The following is a 17,818-nucleotide window of genomic DNA, read 5'->3' as shown; positions in this document are numbered from 1 at the left end:
GGGGTCTTCCTTTCTTTTTGGAGACCCTTGCCTTTTTTTTTTTTTTTTTTTTGAATATCTGCTTGCCAGACGCTTTCTATGTCTGCACAGACAGGCTTGACAAACTTGGAGAAGGAAGGCTACAAAATTAGAGAAGCCCTCTGAATCAGCTTCCCTCTCTCATCACACTTTTTAAGACCTCAGCAGCAGATGGTCCAAAAACAACTTATCTACAGAAGAATTCAAAATTTCAGCTTTAACATCCTCAGTTCTAGTTCCAGTGCCAGCAGTAGCAATAGAAGAAGCATTAGCTGACTTATAAGCACTTCAAAGGTGTGTTTAGTAACGTGAGAAAGAAGCAACAAGATTGCACAAAGAGCATTCCTCCTCAACAGAGTGAAAAGTAGCTATAAATGCTTCTCATATTTGCAAAATAAGCAAGCATAAAAGTTAACGTGAGCTTGACAATTAAAAAATTCTAAAAATAAGAGTGGAGAAGTATCCTCTTTTTTTCCTAGGTCTTTCAAAGACTTTTCCATCCTTATCAGAGGGGGTAGGATTAGCATTTACCAGATGTTTATTAGCAGCAGGATTTAAAATAAATCACTGCAGGGTGAAATATGGGATTAGAAAATACAAATCTGTAAAATTGAGGAACAGAGGGCCTTTGTACAAACTATCAGGTTGGCTGTAATAAAAACATCTTCCAAAGCTAAAAGAACAGGAGGAACTAGAGTAGGTTCAGGAAATTCCAGTTAATGATGTATCATAATATTTCTTTAATGACAGTGGAATATCATTATGTTCCCACTAAAACAACTGATTCATTCTGGCTACAAATTCTTTTATGTAATTGGGGAGAGAGAGTTTGCTCTGATAGTCAAAATCAGTTACCCGAAGTGAGAATATGAGATGTCTCCTCATAATAATTTTTCTGATCAATATCCTAAAAATCTTTAAAAACTGAAGAATTCCTTTGCCTCTTTCCAGAATCACCAGGAAAAGAAGGGTCAAGAGCCTGAACTAAGTATAACAAATCGTTCCTATCTGAAATAACAGAGACAGGTGAATGTAAATTGTTTAACCTTTCTGCTTCTTTTCAACAGGAAATTCCACAGAAGCAGATAGACTCCTGTCAGACATAACACCCCTGGGAACAGAAATCTCAGTCCAGCTATGCAGAGAGGCATCCCCACACCTCCTTCCTCTGAGACAGACAAGACGGAATCTCCCTAAGGGCACACCAACACCCTCAGAGGACATGTCTAACCTCCTATCCATAGCAGCTGAAGGATTACACCAGAGGGACCCAAGGTAGAAGATGAAAGGTCTAAGGAAACAACTATAGCAGAATCATCCATATGTGGCGGACGCAAACTTGCAGCCTGCTATAGTGGCAAAGTCTGTCTGGAAACTTTATTGTAGCTGGAAGAAGAAAGAACCAAGGAACCGTTAAACTGTTTTATGATGAAGCCGAAAATGGAGCTTGAAACCTGAAGAAGGCTAACAGCAACAGCAGGTAAAATAGGTAACGAAAAAGCATTTTCCTCCAAGGGAAAATCTAAAGTAAAACTCACTAAAACACACAACCCCAGCCCCAAAAAGTACTTGAACAAAATCTTAAAAACAATGAAAAAAATAGTTTTCTATTGTAACAACTTTTTTCCACACACTTAAAAGTCGAACTTTATGGTAAAAAGTGACTAAAAATCATGTGACCGTAAATAATTTAAAAAATCCCTAGCTTAATTAAATTCTTTTTAAAGAAGAAGTTAAGCTGCTGAAAACAAATAAATGTGGAAGGTCCCCGAGCCATCGATCCTCAAAAGCCCACAACAGGAACACTTTTAAATGGCAGTTAAGCTCAGAAGGGCTTGGTGCCAAAACCATTTGCTTTCTTCAGCTACGTTAGAATATAACAACTGGCCAAATTCCAAAGCTTAAGGGTAGCTTTCATGCACCCAAACTGTTATACTCTGTGTAAGATATAACCCATACAGCAAGGTTACTGTAGCACTGTCCAAATAATGATCAAGTTACATACTTAATTTAACACTTGACTGGTGTTGGCAATGACAACGTCATCGCTTTTACCTTGAAGACTAAAGCCTGTTGGAATCAGTCAGCTCAGCATCTAAAGTTTTACTTCAGCTTTCCACCCTCTGCCTCTTGCGCACAATTCTTAGCTGCTAAGGACTCTTTTTCCAGATCTTCTTAAAGCCAAGAAAATGTGTGCCATGACCCTAAAAGAACCCTTATTGACCACTTTCATTTAGGAAAGTACCAATAGGTTCCTGAAAACAAGGTGGATAAGAAAGATGAAGAACAAGGAACTGCCACTGCTGGTTTGGCATTTCAGTATGTGCATACCTTTCGTATCTGGCACTAGGGGTTTAATATCTATCTTGTGGCCAGCGTTCCAAGTTTAAACTTTTGGGCAGTTCTGCCAAAGAAGAACTCTAATAACAGTGGCACCAAAGGATGACCTTATAATCTGAAGGTCCACTGAAGTTCCCTCATGCAATATCTTGCTTGTGTCCTTATGAAGATAGTAGATGCCATCAGACCTAGAGCCTAAAGGCAGGCAGTTGATGAAACAAGTAGTTCTGAGATATGTTCAGGACTGCCATTTACAGCAAAACTACTTTGTCTAGCTGGAAAATACACTGCAATTTAGAGTGTCCAGACTGTGACCTATAAATAATTGACTATGCAGATATCAGCTGAGATCAGTGTGTTTACTGTGAAGCCCCAAGACAGAAAAAGATGGAACAGAGAATCCACTGAAGCAACAAATGTATCCTTTGTTGGGTTGCCAGGAGCCAATTCCCAGACAAGGATACACCCTGGAGCCTTAGTGGTTCTACTAAATCTGACATGGATTTGATGAACATATTGGTGGCTGTGGTGAGACCAAATGGCAGTGTCAGAAACTGCTAATGATTGGCCCTTGCATGGAAGTGGTGGAATCTTCTGGGCCATTCTGATAAGTATGCATCCTGAAGATCCAAACAGCACATCTCTCCTCCTCTGGACAGACAAGAAAGGACAGAATGCAAAATGACTATGACAATTCAAAAAGGGCTTGTCCTTGACAATGTGATTTAAGCTACTTAGATCTCGATTTGGAAACAGAAGAGATCCTCAAGCAAAAGCCTAGCCCAGTGTAGTCTAGTGGTATTTCTTGGAATGTTCCTTTTGATAGCAGCTCATGTCCTTCAATTTTGCAACAAATCTTTGATGGGGTCAAGCACCTGGGATGGACTAGGACTGCAGCTATGGTTAAGTCAGAAAGGAGATTAAACATTGTCTTGAAATTGTGTCCTAATGCTCATATGTGATGGCCATCCACAACTTCTTCTGGATGGACTAATGACCCCTTAATGCCTCTCCAGAGAGTAGCAGATGGGCAAGGTCGCAGGGAGCTGAATGCTTGCCTCAGGAGGGCAGCAGTATTCTTAATCTGTCTCTGCATATGTGGGAAACCCATTCTTGGAGCAGTTGCATCCCCTGTGACCCCTTGCTAGAGCCTCTAAAATCACCCTGTTAGGTGCACTAAGACCAAAGTTGATTCTGGCTCTGCTGGTCCTAGAAAAATGCCACTATGGAGACTGAAATTTTATCAGACTTAAGACAGTGCTGCTTTCACTCTTGATCTCTAGTTGGACTTTTACTCCGGGACAAAACAACAAGGTTCCTTCAAATACGGCATTCATAAATTTAGCCTTGAAGTTCTCACCAAGCTGTGAGAGGTGCAGCTGGGCACGAAGGAGCATCAACAGCCTTGCATCTGCTGTCCAGGTTGAAATATCAAAGGCACTATAGGCTAGCTACATAGTCAGGCTGGCAACATAGCTGAGGGTGGACAGCAAGACAATTTAGATTTAGGGTCCAAGTTTGTCATCCCTTCCATGACTTAGTCTGTTTCAGCAGTAAGCATTCTATGGAACATAAATGTGAACCATATAAAGTACAGTTGTGCACATTTACCATAAATGTAGATGTTTGAGTGTATTCACTGCTGCAGTCATCACATTTGGGTTATCCCTGCCAGGGTAGCCTTCAGTCGGCCTGAATACCAGAGGCTTAGTATTTCTGCGTCGGTTGCTGTCGCTCCAGGACCGACGTCAGGTCGTCAATGGTATAAAATAAGGCAGATGACGCCATTACATCAGTTTTTCTTGCCCCAACTGTCAGGAGCCCCCAAGAGAGAGCTAGGTAATGGTGGAAGAACACCACCAGTAGAAAGTAAATACCAAAAATTCCTTAAAAGGAGAGAGAGCATGAGAGAGACATGGGGGATGGAGGGAGGGAAACCAGGACTGCAACAGTGAATACACTCTAACAACTACATTTATGGTAAGTGTACACAACTGTACTATGTTCTTCATGTTTCACTGTTGCAGTCATCACATTTGGGTTGATTCCCACAGCTGAAGAAAAGGGTGGAGGCAGTCAAGACGACTGGGGGCTGGCTAGGATGCCCTGCAAGACTCCAGTGGCAAAGCCTGTCCTGGATTTGGAGAAGATAGGCTGGTGGTAATGCTTGGTCAAGGTATGAACAGATGTCCATGTTGCAGCCTCCAGGATGTCCCTGATGGGGACCCCTCTGAGGAAAGCTGCAGAGGTGGAGGTTGCTCTGGTGGAATGTGTCCTGACCCCCTCTGGGGGAGGTTTCCTGTGCTGTTTGTAGCAGAAATTGATGCAGTGTGCTATCCATTTGGAAATGGTTTGTTTGGATATGGCCTTGCTCTCTGCTCCTGCAGCAAAGCTGACTAGCAATTCATCAGTTTTTCTAAAAAGATTTAGTCCTGTCTAGGTAGAATCTGTGCTGTCTGTGCACATCTAGAGAGTGCAGAATCCTTCCCCCCTTGTTTTGTGGGTTAGGAAAAAAGATGGGCAAATGAATGGATTGGTTGAGCGCCACACTGGACACCACTTTTGGCATGAAGGATGGGTTAGCCCTGAGGGAAACCCTGTCAGCATGGAAATTAATGAAGGGCTCTACAGCCATAAGTGTTTGTAGCTAGGATACTCTTCTAGCTGAAGTGATGGCCAGAAGCAAGACAGTCTTCCAAGAGAGAGACTTTAACTTTGCTGAAGCTGCAGGTTCAAAGGGGGGCAAGGTGAGCTTTTCCAACACAATGTTTAAGTACCAAGTTGGGGTAGGATCTCCTCTGGGTGGCCTCAAGTTGTTAGCCCCTCTTAGGATCTGTTTGATGAGACGGTGTGAGAAAATAGTTGGCTCTGTGTTAAAGTGAGCAGAGATGGCAGAGGCATGAATTTTTGATGAGACGGTGTGAGAAAAGAGGTGGCTCTGTGCTGAAGTGAGCAGAGATGGCAGAGGCATGAATTTTAATAGAAGAGAAGGATAGACCCCTGTGTAGTAGGTCAGCCAGGTAATCCAGGATGAGAGGTAAGGAGGGATGTGCTGTTCCAGCTCCCTTAGCCTGGATTCAGGTGCAAAACCTTTTCCACTTGTCAGCATAAGACTTTCTAGTGCTGGGGCATCTGGCCTTGCGTATAACACCTAAAACGTGTTTGCTTAGACTGGCAGCTTGTGGAGTGGTCAGGGAATAAGCCAGGTTGCCAGATTGAGGGTCTGCAATTGGGGGATGCATAAATTCTCCATTCCTCTGGGTCAGGAGTGTTGGGATCAGAGGTAGATGCCATGGTGGCAGGGGTGACGGACTGCGCACCAATGGGTACCACTGCTGACATGGCCAGTCTGGGGCAATCAGGATTGTCCTTGGTTTTTCCTCCCTTATTTTGAGCAGTACCCTTGAAATGAGTGGTAGAGGGGGAAATGCATAGACCAAGAGGTTTACCCACTGGAAGGATAGAGCATCCACTTTCCAGGCCTTGCTGTGAGGTTCCCTGGTGCAGTATTTACTGAGCTGATGATTGGAGTGGGAGGCAAAGAGGTCAACCTTCGGGGTGCCCCATTTCTGAGTTACAAGGGTGAAGGTTCTTTGGTCTAGCTGCCACTCATGTGGGTCCAGCAGAGTTCTGCTTAAGTTGTCTGCCAGAGAGTTTAGAGAGCCTGGCAAGAATTGTGCTAACAGGTGTAGTTGCATGGCTGAGGCCGTGCGCCAAAGGCTCATGGCGAGCCTGCAGAGAGGATAAGAGTGGGTCCCTCCCTGCTTGTTGATGTACCACATCACTGTGGTGTTGTCTGTTTTGATCAGTAGAAGCCCCGGGGAGAGTAGGTGTCTGAAAGCTGTCAGAGTGGGCTGAACAGCTAACATCTCTTTTTGGTTGATGTGTAGATATATTTGATTTGGGCTCCATTGGCCCTGAATGCACCTGCCGTCCAGGTGTGCACCCCAGGCATAGTCTGATGCGTCTGTGGTGAAGGTCTGGGCAGCGTGGGATTGTGAGAAGGGAAGTTCCTTGTTGTGGTACCATGCTGCTGCCCACCAAAGAAAATTGTTCCTTAGACAAGGTTATCATTAGTATAAGAGTTTCCAGGTCTTGGGAGTGCTGACACCAAAGGCTTTTTAGGTACCTTTGTAGTTTCCTCATATGCAGTCTGGCATATGGAATGAGTAGAATGCAAGAAGCCATGAACCCTAGAGCTTGCAGGATTTTCCTTACAGATAACTGGGTCCTGGTGGCTAGTTGAGAGGAGAAGGCTGTCAGGTAGGTTTGCTTTTCTGGTGTAAGGAATGCGATTTGGGATGCTGTGTCCAGGCTTGCTCCCAGGAATACAATTTTTTGAGTGGGTACTAGTTTGGATTTCTTTTCGTTGACAGTATACCCCAGGGAGGTCAGTAGGTCCTTTACAAAGGTCAGATGCTTTAGCAGCTTTTCCTGACTGTCTGTCTAAATCAGGCAGTCGTCTAAGTATGGGTAAATTTGAATATTTCTTTATCTGCAAAAAGCAATGGCTGGAGCTAGACATTTTGTGAAAACTCTGGGAGCAGTGGATAAGCCAAAGGGAAGCGCAGAGAACTGAAAGTGCAGTGATTCTGCCCTGAAACACAGGTATTTCCTGTATGATTCCCTGATTGGGATGTGCAGGTAGGCCTCTTTTAGGTCTAGGGTGGCTAACCAAGCATCCTTGGAGGGCATAGTTAGAAGCTGCTGGAAGGTTAGCATTCTGAATTTTGGTATCACCAGAAAGGTGTTTAGAATGGATAGACAGAGGATGAAGCACCATGTGTCCTCCTTTCTGGGTACCAGGAAGAGTCTGGAGTAGAAACCTTGGCTTATCTGTTCTGCAGGAACATGGTCTATTGCCCTCATAAAGAGCAGGGAAAGGACTTGCTTTTTGGCCTCTGCCCACTGGTTTGGGGGAAGATCTGGGAACCCTTTTGGGGTTGGTAGTGTGTGGAAATAAAATCTGTATCCCTGGAACACTATGTTGAGGACCCAGCGGTCGTTAGTAATGGTGGCCCAGGTGCTTGCGTGGAAGGAGAGTTTTCCTCCTAGGGGCAAGAGTAGGTGGGCAGAGGGAGGGGGTGGAAGTGTAAGTCATTGTGAGTTCTTACCATGAGGGGGTGGCTTTGCACTCCCTGGTAGTAATGGTGGCCCAGGTGCTTGCGTGGAAGGAGAGTTTTCCTCCTAGGGGCAAGAGTAGGTGGGCAGAGGGAGGGGGTGAAAGTGTAAGTCATTGTGAGTTCTTACCATGAGGGGGTGGCTTTGCACTCCCTGGTTTTGAAGAGGAGGAACTCCATTGCTTAAATCTCTGCATTCCCTTAGGATGTTGTCTAGGGCGGCCTGCTTCCCCTGGGTCTGGGCTGAGCTGACCTGGAGGGGGCAGGAAAGGACCAGGGCTTGGAGTGGCAATACCTACTGAATCTCGGTGGCTGGACCTGTAAGAAGTCTAACTGTCTGCATAGATTTAGCTTTTTCTTCCATCTTTTTTAAGACCTCTTCTGCCTTGGTGCCAAATAAGCTGCCTTTGTGCAAGGGTGCATCCAATAATTTCGATTTGACATGGTCTGGCAAGGGCTGTTCCTTAAGCCAAGCATGCCTTCTAAGGACAGAACCAGTGACTGCTGCCCTGCAAGATGCTTCTGGGTTCATAGATTAGTACTAGGCTAACTGCCCTTGTGGGCCATTTTCAGCCTAGCCAATTACCCCATGTGAGAATCAAACCCTGTACCTTATGTTTGTAAGGTAAACACCTTAACCATTATGCTAACCTCCCACCACATTGTAAGGTGTGTTTAGTTACTTGACTTGCAGAATGCATTAACTCTTGTAACTCTCTATTTTCTGCACAAGCAGGAAAAGAAGATATTTTTTGTTTGAGGAGTTTCATGGTATGTTGCTGATATTTCAGCATATGAAACTGACAATTTAGTGCTCTAATAGCAAGAGTAGCAGAGGTGTATACTTTTTTACCCCATCTATCTAATGCTCTGGAATCCCTATCTGAGGGGGTGGGATTCTTAGCTGAACTTGCTTTGATTCCTTTAGGTTCTTGAGAGATTACCTCAGGGTCAGCAGTAGGATTTTTGAAAAGAAATTTGTGAGAGTCAGGGACTCTATAGTACCCGTCAGGTTTCCTGGGAGCAGGAGGGAGGGTGTCAGGAGTCAGACTGGATTCCATAAAAAAATAATCCACAACATCCGGGACAGGAGGAATAGACAGAGATCTGTGCTGTGGAAGATCTAAAAATTCCTTGAGTCTCTTTTTTGACTGAGGGTAGTCCTGACATTCCCATTAGAAATACTCCCTTAAAGTATGTAGGGTTTCCCCAAAGGAAAATTTCTCCGGTGGAGAGGCTGAAGGGATGGATTCCTCTGCATCAGAATCCTCATAAGCAGAGAGGGGTTGCATATCTTCATATTCAGAAGCATCAGAGTCATCGGACTCTTGTTCAGATAAAACTACTGGGGACAAATCTATTTCTTTTGGAAGGGGTAGCATGGCTTCCCCTGATAAGCATTATAAGGTCTTCTGCTATTTTAAGCATTTGAGACTGAAGCAAGGAAGCAGGTGCCTGAGCATGGGTCATCACTTTTTTGGGTGTGTTTCGTACCCTGGGCCTTACTGGCTTCCCCTGATAAGTATTATAAAAGGTCTTCTGCCATTTTAAGCATTTGAGACTGAGGCAAGGAAGCAGGTGCCTGAGCTTGAGTAGTCACTTTTTTGGGTGTTGTTCGTACCCTGGGCCTTAGAAACTCGGTAGTTTTCAAAAGAACTGTAGACGCAAAAGAAGTCTGTCTGTGTCAAGTATCGGTAGTGCGAAATACTTCCTCGGAAGCGGTGCCTGCTCAGCGGCTCCGGACACATCCAAGGTAGAGACATCCGCAGAATCCTTAGTCAAAAAAGAGTCTCACTGCATACCGGACTCCGAAAGGGTCTCGGTATCGGCCTGCAAATCCACAGAAGCAGGCATCAGGGGCTGTGAAAGCATTATTGGCAGTTTTGGACCTGTGCGGTCTGTATCTGTCTTTATCCTTACATTTTTTGGAAGATCTGTTGTCGGATGACTTATCGAAGCCATATCAGAATTCGAGGACTGAGAGCAAAAATATCTAGCTACAATAAGGGCCCGATGACGTATAGTTCTGGCATTGAACAAAGCACAAAAGCGACAGTGGGGGATGTCATGGTCTGGGCCTAAGCAAGTGACGCAGTAAGAATGAAAGTCTAGGTGTGGCATTTGCTTTCCACAGGCGAGACAATTGTTAACTTTTTTTGACATCGGTTAGAGCAGGAAAAAAGGATCCCCAATGGGGTACTTGGCTTTAGAAGACTTCAACTTCAATTTGGAAATGAAAAACTCAGGTAGCAGCCAACTGCATTCGTGCGAACTGCTTCTGCTTTGGGCTCCTCGGCAAGAAAGACTGATGTAATGGCGTCGGCTGCCTTATTTTATACCACTGACAACCTGACGTCAGTCCTGGAGTGACAGCAACCGATGCAAAAATACTAAGCCTCTGGTATTCAGGCCGACTGAGGGCTACCCTGGCAGGGATAACCCAAATGTGATGACTGCAACAGTGAAACACAAAGAACATCTTAATGCTCTCACAAAGCAAACACAGGATGAAAAATCTTGCTTCCCTGCCTGACCATCACACGACTCATTATTTGGTATACAGAAAGGGCAAGTGACATTATGACAGAAGCCATTAAGGGATTCAGTGCTGAAGGAATTCATCTGGTTTTGTCAGTACAGAAACAATAATGACAGGGATCTTTGCTCCAGGACTTCCCTAAATATAGGGCCACCAAGCAGAAGGGAGGTTTATGTCTACCTCCTGGTCCATCTTCAAAATCAGAGGCAGGAGATTCCTCAAATAAGTCAAAGGACTTCCTCTTGCATTCAGCCTAATGTCCAGTCTGGGGGGGGTTAGTATCTAAGATAGTGACACTGCAGTAGCCTAAGCTATATGGATTATATCCTACAAAGGATTTATCATATGGCCAGCTTCCAATGCTTAAAGGCACCTTCAATGCACCCAGACAGACAGCCTGAGCTGAGTGGACTAAAAGACAGGTTTGGATTACAAGTCCTTCCAAAGCTTTCATGCCAAGTGTGTGAGGGAAGCTATGCCCTGATAGGACATCACTAGGATTAGAAAAATACATGTTCACACCCTGGCATGAAAAAAAAACACAGGGGGATGGAGGGAGAGAGCAGCTGCGGCAGAAGAGATCTTTCAAACATCTACTGTTATGATACTTACTTATACAACTGTACTATGGTCCTCATACCAATTACTGCTGCAGTAGCCTAAGCTATACAAGTAGATTACCATCGGTTACAACAACTGGGAGGTGGAAGGAGAAGGTCCAAAAGCCACTGGGGAATGGTCTTAGCAAAGCCAGATCTAGACCTAGAGAAGGAATCAAGCTTGTAGTGCTTTGTAAAAGTATGTACAGAGGACCAAGTTGCTGCTTCTAGAAGTACAGAGGACCAAGTTGCTGCTTCTAGAATACTTCTAGAATCCAACCCTACCTAAGAAGCTATATATGAAGCCAAGGCCCTAGCAGAGTGGGCCTTGACCCTGCCTGGAATAGTTATGCTGTGGTGAGTATAACAAAGGGTAATAGTTTTAGACAACAATGTGGAAATAGTCTGTTTTCAGACAAGCTGTTCTTTCTTCTGACCTTCAAAAGAAATTAACAACTGATCTAATGATCTGGAAGATTTAGTACTGCCAACAGTACTCGAGTTGTCTGTGAACATCCAAGGTATGGAGTATCCTTTCTCCCTCATTTTTAGGCTCAGGAAAGAAAACAGGGAGAAAGTTTGTCTTAAGGTAAACACTTCAATCAAAAAGGATTGCCCATCAGAAAATCTCTGTCTCTGGAAAATGAGATAGGACTGACTCACCATAAGACCTTACAACTCTGATTCCCTTCTTGTAGAGGTCAGACCAATCAGTAAAACTGTTTCTCATGTTGAGAACCTCAAGTCAGCCAGGCAAGCCAGTTCAAGTGAAGCACAACAGTAAAATCACAAGGAGGATCCACAGATTTTCTTGGAGACTTCTTATGCAAAACTCTTTTATAAACATTTTTTGACATGACAATGCACAGGAATGGATCCATGGGCAGACATGCTGAAGTGGCTGATAAATGAACCTTGATGGAGGAGTAAAGGAAGGCCATAGACCACACAAATGGAAGACCAGAGAACAGCTAGCTTTGAATGGGTCCTGGTTATATTGTTGACACCAACTAGAAAACCTTTTTCATTTGCCAATAAATAATTTTCTAGTAGCAAGCTTTCTTGCCTCCATTACTACCTGCAGCACATCCCCAGTAAACAGGTGCCTAAAAGGACTTGAGATGCTATCATCCAAGAAGTCACCTGAAGTTGATTGACGTCAGTATGTATCAAGTACCCTGTTCTTGTGTGAGCAAATCCAGTCTGTGAAGAAGCTTGTGATAGTTGACCTGGCCATTTCTAAAAGAAGGGAGAACTGCAGTTGCCTTGGCTAGAAGGGAGTCACCACAATGATCTTGGGAGTATGGTGGATATTAGTGGAGAGGGAGAAAAAGCATACAGGAACATTTATGCAAAGGAAAAGAAAAGACATCTGTCTTCCAAGCTTTCCTGCATGGAGTCCTGGTATGGAATCTTGCTAGCTGATTGTTCAGAGAGGAAGCAAAGAGGTCTACTTGAGAAACCCCCCACAGATAATCAAATCTTTGAAGACCCCCCCAAACCTAGTTTCTATTTGTGAGGCTCTGCCGTTGTCCTGCTCAGCATGTCTACCATACAATTATGCTTTGGCAGAATGCTGAATGCTTGTAAATTGAGATTGTGCAGTGATGCTATATCCCAGGTTAATGTGGCTAGCCTACAAAGGTGAACAATTTGGTTTACCCTTGCTTGTTGATATACCACATGACTGTAGTATTGTCTGCAAAAACTTAAAAAGGTCCTAGGTATGATTCAGAGAGTTGAGTGCCTTGATCAGGGCAACCATCTCTCATATTTATCTGCTTGTGTTTGTCCTTGGTGTCTCACATACCTTGTACATTTATCCCTCCTAAAACTGCTCCCCAAACAAAGTCTGGGGCTTCTGTGGTGATGACTGCTTTGGAACATGAAGGGAGAAAGGGAGACCTGGATTTAGGGACAACTCATCTCCACCAAGTAACTTCTCTTCCGACAAACCCCAGCACTGGGATTTTGAAAGACAAAGGGTGTTGTTGCTGGGAACAGTGCAGTGCTACTGCATCTTTCTCATGTGGAGTCTTTCCAGGGGTATCATGAGAATCACAGATGCCAACAGACAAAATCTTGAGGTATCCCCTCGCAGTGACCGAAGAGCGAGTGAAAACCCCTTTTTTTCTCTCCTGTGGAAGAAAAGCTCTTTGAAATGTGGTGTCTAGTTGACATCACGAAAACACAAACCTGTGAGGAGTCAAGATAGACTTCAGAATGTTCCCTTGGAATCCCAGATTATACAACAAACCTCTCACCCAAGACAGAGTTTCCTGACACTGAAAAAGATTTGGCATAGATAAGCAAGTCTTCTAAATATGGAAAAAAATTTCTCCACAGGTTCATAGGTAGGTACTAGGCTATCGGCCCTAGGGCCTATGTAAGCCTAGCCAACAAGGTTCCCTGGCTTTCGCCACCCAAGAAAGTTACTTTTCTATGCCCCTGTCAAGCAGGGCCACAGTAGTGATCCCCGGGTGAATTTCCTAATTCCCATCCTAATTCCCATCCATTCATCAAGATTTTTCGTGAAGAGTGCTAATGAAGAACTCTGCTTGACATAGATAGGTAGCTTGTTCCAGAGTATGAGAAGTCTCTGGGACAGGAATCTATCCCTCCAGCATGTTCTATTTATTGTGGTGACAAGGTTTAGATCCCTACAGCATGTATCCCAGAGGGATTGGGATTTCTTTAGGTGTAGCATGTCCAACAGCTATGGGTTTGACATAGTTTTGTATGTTAGGCAGAGATCACCTCGGAGTAGGTGATATGCTACGGAGTAAAGCTGGAGTTTTTTGAGATGGTCAGCATAGGACAACTGTTTGAGACCCATAATCTTCTTGATGAGGTATTTCTGTGGCCTTTCCAGCTGTTGCAGAGGTCTTGTGAGGTACATTCCAAAAGGGGTGCTGTACTCAATAATGGGTCTAATGACTGCCAAGTACAGGGGAACAACAACCTGCTTTTTCCTGGATGAGAACCCTTTCGTGATGAGGTGTGCCACGTAGAAGGATTTTCTGACTACTGTGGCGATGTGAATATCAAAGGATACCAGAGTCCCAAGGTCTCTTATCACACCTTCGGCGTTAAAAGGACTGCCGCCTAGGTGATAGTTCATGGGAACAGAGTTTTTACCAAAGGGGATGACAATGCACTTTTTGGAATTTAACAGAAAAAAAAAAATGTTTTTCATTAACTTTAAACAACTCTTAGAATGACCGGAAAAAAGTGCACTCTCTTTTAAAAGTACAATACAGTCTTCCGACAGTCTGTTACAACACAAATTTCTAACTTTAAAATAACATTCCGAGGCAGGAAAGTATTAATAAACTTTTTTTTTTTTTTAATGGAAGTTTTTTTTTTTCCCCAAAAGAGCAATTATCTGCCCAGCAAAGGAACAGCACAAGCCAACTACAGATCTTTTGTATTTCGGTGACAGGAAACCTCTGAAGGGTTTGGTGCCGAAACCTATCTTTTAGTCAGCTCAGCTCGTGGTGTCTAATGGTTTGGACTCCATAAAGATGCCCTGAAGTTTTAGAAGCTGTCCAACTGTTATATCCCATACAGAATATAACCCATACAGCTTAGACTAATGCAGCAGTGATCAACATGAATAACATGTCTAGTTCATGGAAATGATGTAATCTTGACAAAGGGATCCAGTTGCATTATCCTGAGTTAACACTGGGGGGAATGGCCACAATAACACAAGTAGAGGGACACTGAGCTATGGGTTGCACTGTCACCAGGTAGGCCCATACAGGAAAAAGTGCATCACTGGGGTTAGCACTAACAACTGCCATAATCCAGAGTGTGAGGTGGCCAACCTCTCAAAATTACCATAAAATAACCACCACCTCCAATGTTAAGGGCAAAAAAAACAAAGGTCAATGACAAATGCCTGAGGTCAAGGGTCCTACAGACATAGGGTCTGTAGCCTCACAATTGACCTCAGAAGGCAGACTCCAGTAAAAGAAAACGTGGATCCAATGGAAAGGGGATCAAAGTCAACCTGACAGAGTAAATGCTGATGTCAGAAGAGGCACTATCCATATAGGTATGTTATCAAGTTTCAGAGCTCTGACTCCTCCCCTACCCATAATTCCCTAGGCTGCACCTCAGACACTCAGATGGAGTTTGTCCCAAAGAAGAAAAGACCATCAAGGTCTCCCTGAGAGCAATGTGCATTTCTAGGCTAAGGGGCCAAAGAATCCAAGCCTGAAGGAGCAAACAACTCAAAGGAACTGTGGTTTGAGAGGATCCCTCTGAGGAAGGATTACAGGCCATAGTCTGAAAAAGTCAAATAAGGTACTCTGGAGCCACCAATGTCAGCGGGGAGCTAGACCTAGGACCACAACTACTATGCTACAAAGATGACCTTCCACATTTTTTACTATCCAAAGATGGATGATGTGCAGAACTTGGATTCAGAAATTAATGACTTTTGTATTATTTGGTTAGGAAGGAGGACTTATTTTCAGGGAAACTACCCCCTTCCACGTGATGTACCTTGGCTGGAGTAGGCTCCACTAAGATGGCATCACTGGCAATAAAAGGATGGCTAGAAGATTCAGATGACTTGTTTTTCTTGTGAGCACCTTCCTGCTCTGTCTCAGCCTTTCCACTCACTTGGGAGGGAAGTGCCTTGGAGAAAGAGGGATCATTATTTGGATAAAAGGAAAAGGTAACAAAGCTCTAGCATATTTTTAAATTCCTTTAGGGTGGAGGGCTTAAATTTAATACACGACACACACTTCAGAGAAATGGTCTTCTCGGAGACATTAAAAACTTGTCATGAGTTGGAATGTTCACCCCACATCTGCTCTTATGAAAAGTGGAATCTTACTTCTTACTCATGACTTCAGCAACATCTTCCATCTAAAAATTGCTACAACTCAAATTCAATAAGTAATATTACGGTAACCCAAAAGAACAAACTGGGACAACATTAAAGCCTTAGTGGCATGAAGACTACACTAGTGACTCCAAACTATAAGATACCACAAGACTCAAATCCAATACTGGATTTAATGTTAAAGTCACTTGAGAGTAAACACTGAAACAGTGCTGAAGCACTAACTGAGGGAAAAGTTCCAAAGGAGAGTTAGTAAAATTTAGCAAATGAAAAATTAGCTTAATTACTGTTGGAAAATAAGGAAGAACTTAACTTAAAAATGTGTTCTTATCACTAAAGTGAAAAGGGATGTACCACACAATTAGCATGACAAAACAAAGAAAGAAAGCCTGGGATAACCTCAGATGCAACAGACTTGAATCACAAACTGAAGAGATCTGGAGAGGGGTGCTTCATAACTAGGTACTGCAAGCAAAGGGAGGGCTACAGAGTCTTCGAAAAGTTTTAGATGCTGAGTGGACCAAATCTGGTTAACTTTAATCCTCAAGGTAACCAAGAAAAAATTTCCAAAAATCAAATCATTCTTAAGTTCCTTTTGGTAATCTCACAACCCCCAATGAAACCAGAAGCTCTTTTATTCAGGACAGATCAAAAGCACAACTAAAACGTAAGAAGCTGCAAACCCAAATAAGATTTAATATAGAGTGCCTTTATCATCAAAATGTGCTGCCTCCTATGTTGAAATTCTATTGTACTTTACAATTTACTTAGATCACAGCTGTAAGGTTTACTCAATATGGTGAGCTCCATAACACAATGTTCACAGAAAAAAAATCAGGTACATCATTCTAGATCTGTTGGGGCAGCCAGACACAGTTGGCTTTTGCTGTGAGTGCTGAAAATTGCTGCAATAATCAGGTCACATTATCACCACTAAAATCCCTGAAATGTACCTCCCATCATGCATACTTCACAAATGCTATCATTTGCAGATGACCTTCCATGTTTACACGTCGAAGCAGATTCTTACAGAGACCTGGTGAACAGCCACTGCTATTCACGGAGCTTACCAGGTAAGTACAGAAGAGAAGATGATTGCCAGGCCTCTTTTCTGTATCTCTCACACATTACAAGCACACCTACAAGACTTTATGGTAATTAATCAGCCAACAACATATCTTTGGGAGGTGGAAGGAAACTGGAGTACCCAAAGACCCCCCCCCCCCAAAAAAAAAACAAAAAAACACAGGGAGATCGTGTAGACTCCACACAGAAGGCATTGACACATGCGTAGTACATCTCTGCAAGACTACCAAGTCACACATTTTTCTCTGTAAGTGCCCCCCTCACATGATATGCTCCCCTAAACACTGGTTATTCCATTAAAACAAACTTACCCTGGGATTAGATGATGTGTTTTAGCTTTTCTCTGCAGGAATATGTGGGTTGCAGCTTGCTTCTACTGCATCGACTACAGTCCTATTACATTGCTATAACAAAAGAAAACAATGCATTTAAAGTGTGACTTCAGTCATTTACAGGGTACTGTTTAAATAACTTAATCAAGGTTAATCATCCAAGAAAAATATGGAAATACATCACAGCTGCTCAAATATGACAAGTACTCAACATATCACTATATGGAGTACTCCATAGACAGCAGACTGCTAAGATTTATTTACTTAAATTGACTTTTGTTAACCAGGTAAGTTGAATGGTCTGAAGGCCATTTTCAGCCACAATCTGGGTCTGAAGGCAACAGCACTTAAGAAAGAAACAGCATATATAACACAAACTGCACAATACTTACATTGCCAAATATGCATATTTAAAAATACACATAGAGCCAAACAACATACAAGTATAATAATATACAATGCTACAAGGCATAAATACAGCATACAACAGAATTTAACCAGTTATTGACTTAAAATGGTTGAAACAGTTTGCAATAAGTTAATGAAGCATATAACAGTATTTTACTGGTTATGTTGATTAATCAAAGATGGAGCAATTAAGGACACTGGATAACTGATGGGATTAAACAGTAGTAGTAGAACTACAGACAGACTAATTATTATTAATTGTCTGCATCTGTAAACTAAAGATCAAAAACGAGTGGTATATTTGCTATTATACAATGAATGGCCATTAACATTCAAAAACAAGCAAAGTGACTGGTTAGCCCAACCAGTGTGCCTGTTGTAAATAGTGCATATACCAATGGAAAAAAGTCCGATCCCTGGACTTTCTTCTATTCATATATGCTATGGACACTCAACATTTTTTTTATTAAAGAAAATAAAAATAATAAACTTAAAAAAACAGGAGACTTTAAAACGAG

The 17,818-nt window shown here is 43.0% G+C and overlaps 1 protein-coding gene across 3 annotated transcripts in view; it reads right to left on the bottom strand.

The window, feature by feature from the left end:
- Nucleotides 1-17,818, bottom strand: part of LOC122812109 (myoneurin-like) — a 947,405-nt gene that overhangs the window by 797,991 nt on the left and 131,596 nt on the right. For all 3 annotated transcript variants that reach the window (XM_044084390.1, XM_044084391.1, XM_044084392.1), the window contains exon 2: nucleotides 16,872-16,964. The gene's annotated coding sequence lies outside the window, so the exon portion shown is untranslated. The remainder of the gene's footprint in view (nucleotides 1-16,871; nucleotides 16,965-17,818) is intronic.

Source organism: Protopterus annectens, chromosome 9.part0 (assembly GCF_019279795.1).
Source record: "Protopterus annectens isolate FY-2018-M chromosome 9.part0, PAN1.0, whole genome shotgun sequence".
Taxonomy (NCBI): domain Eukaryota; kingdom Metazoa; phylum Chordata; order Ceratodontiformes; family Protopteridae; genus Protopterus; species Protopterus annectens.
Note: the sequence above shows the minus strand (reverse complement) of the source record. Positions and strands in the feature narration are given on the sequence as shown.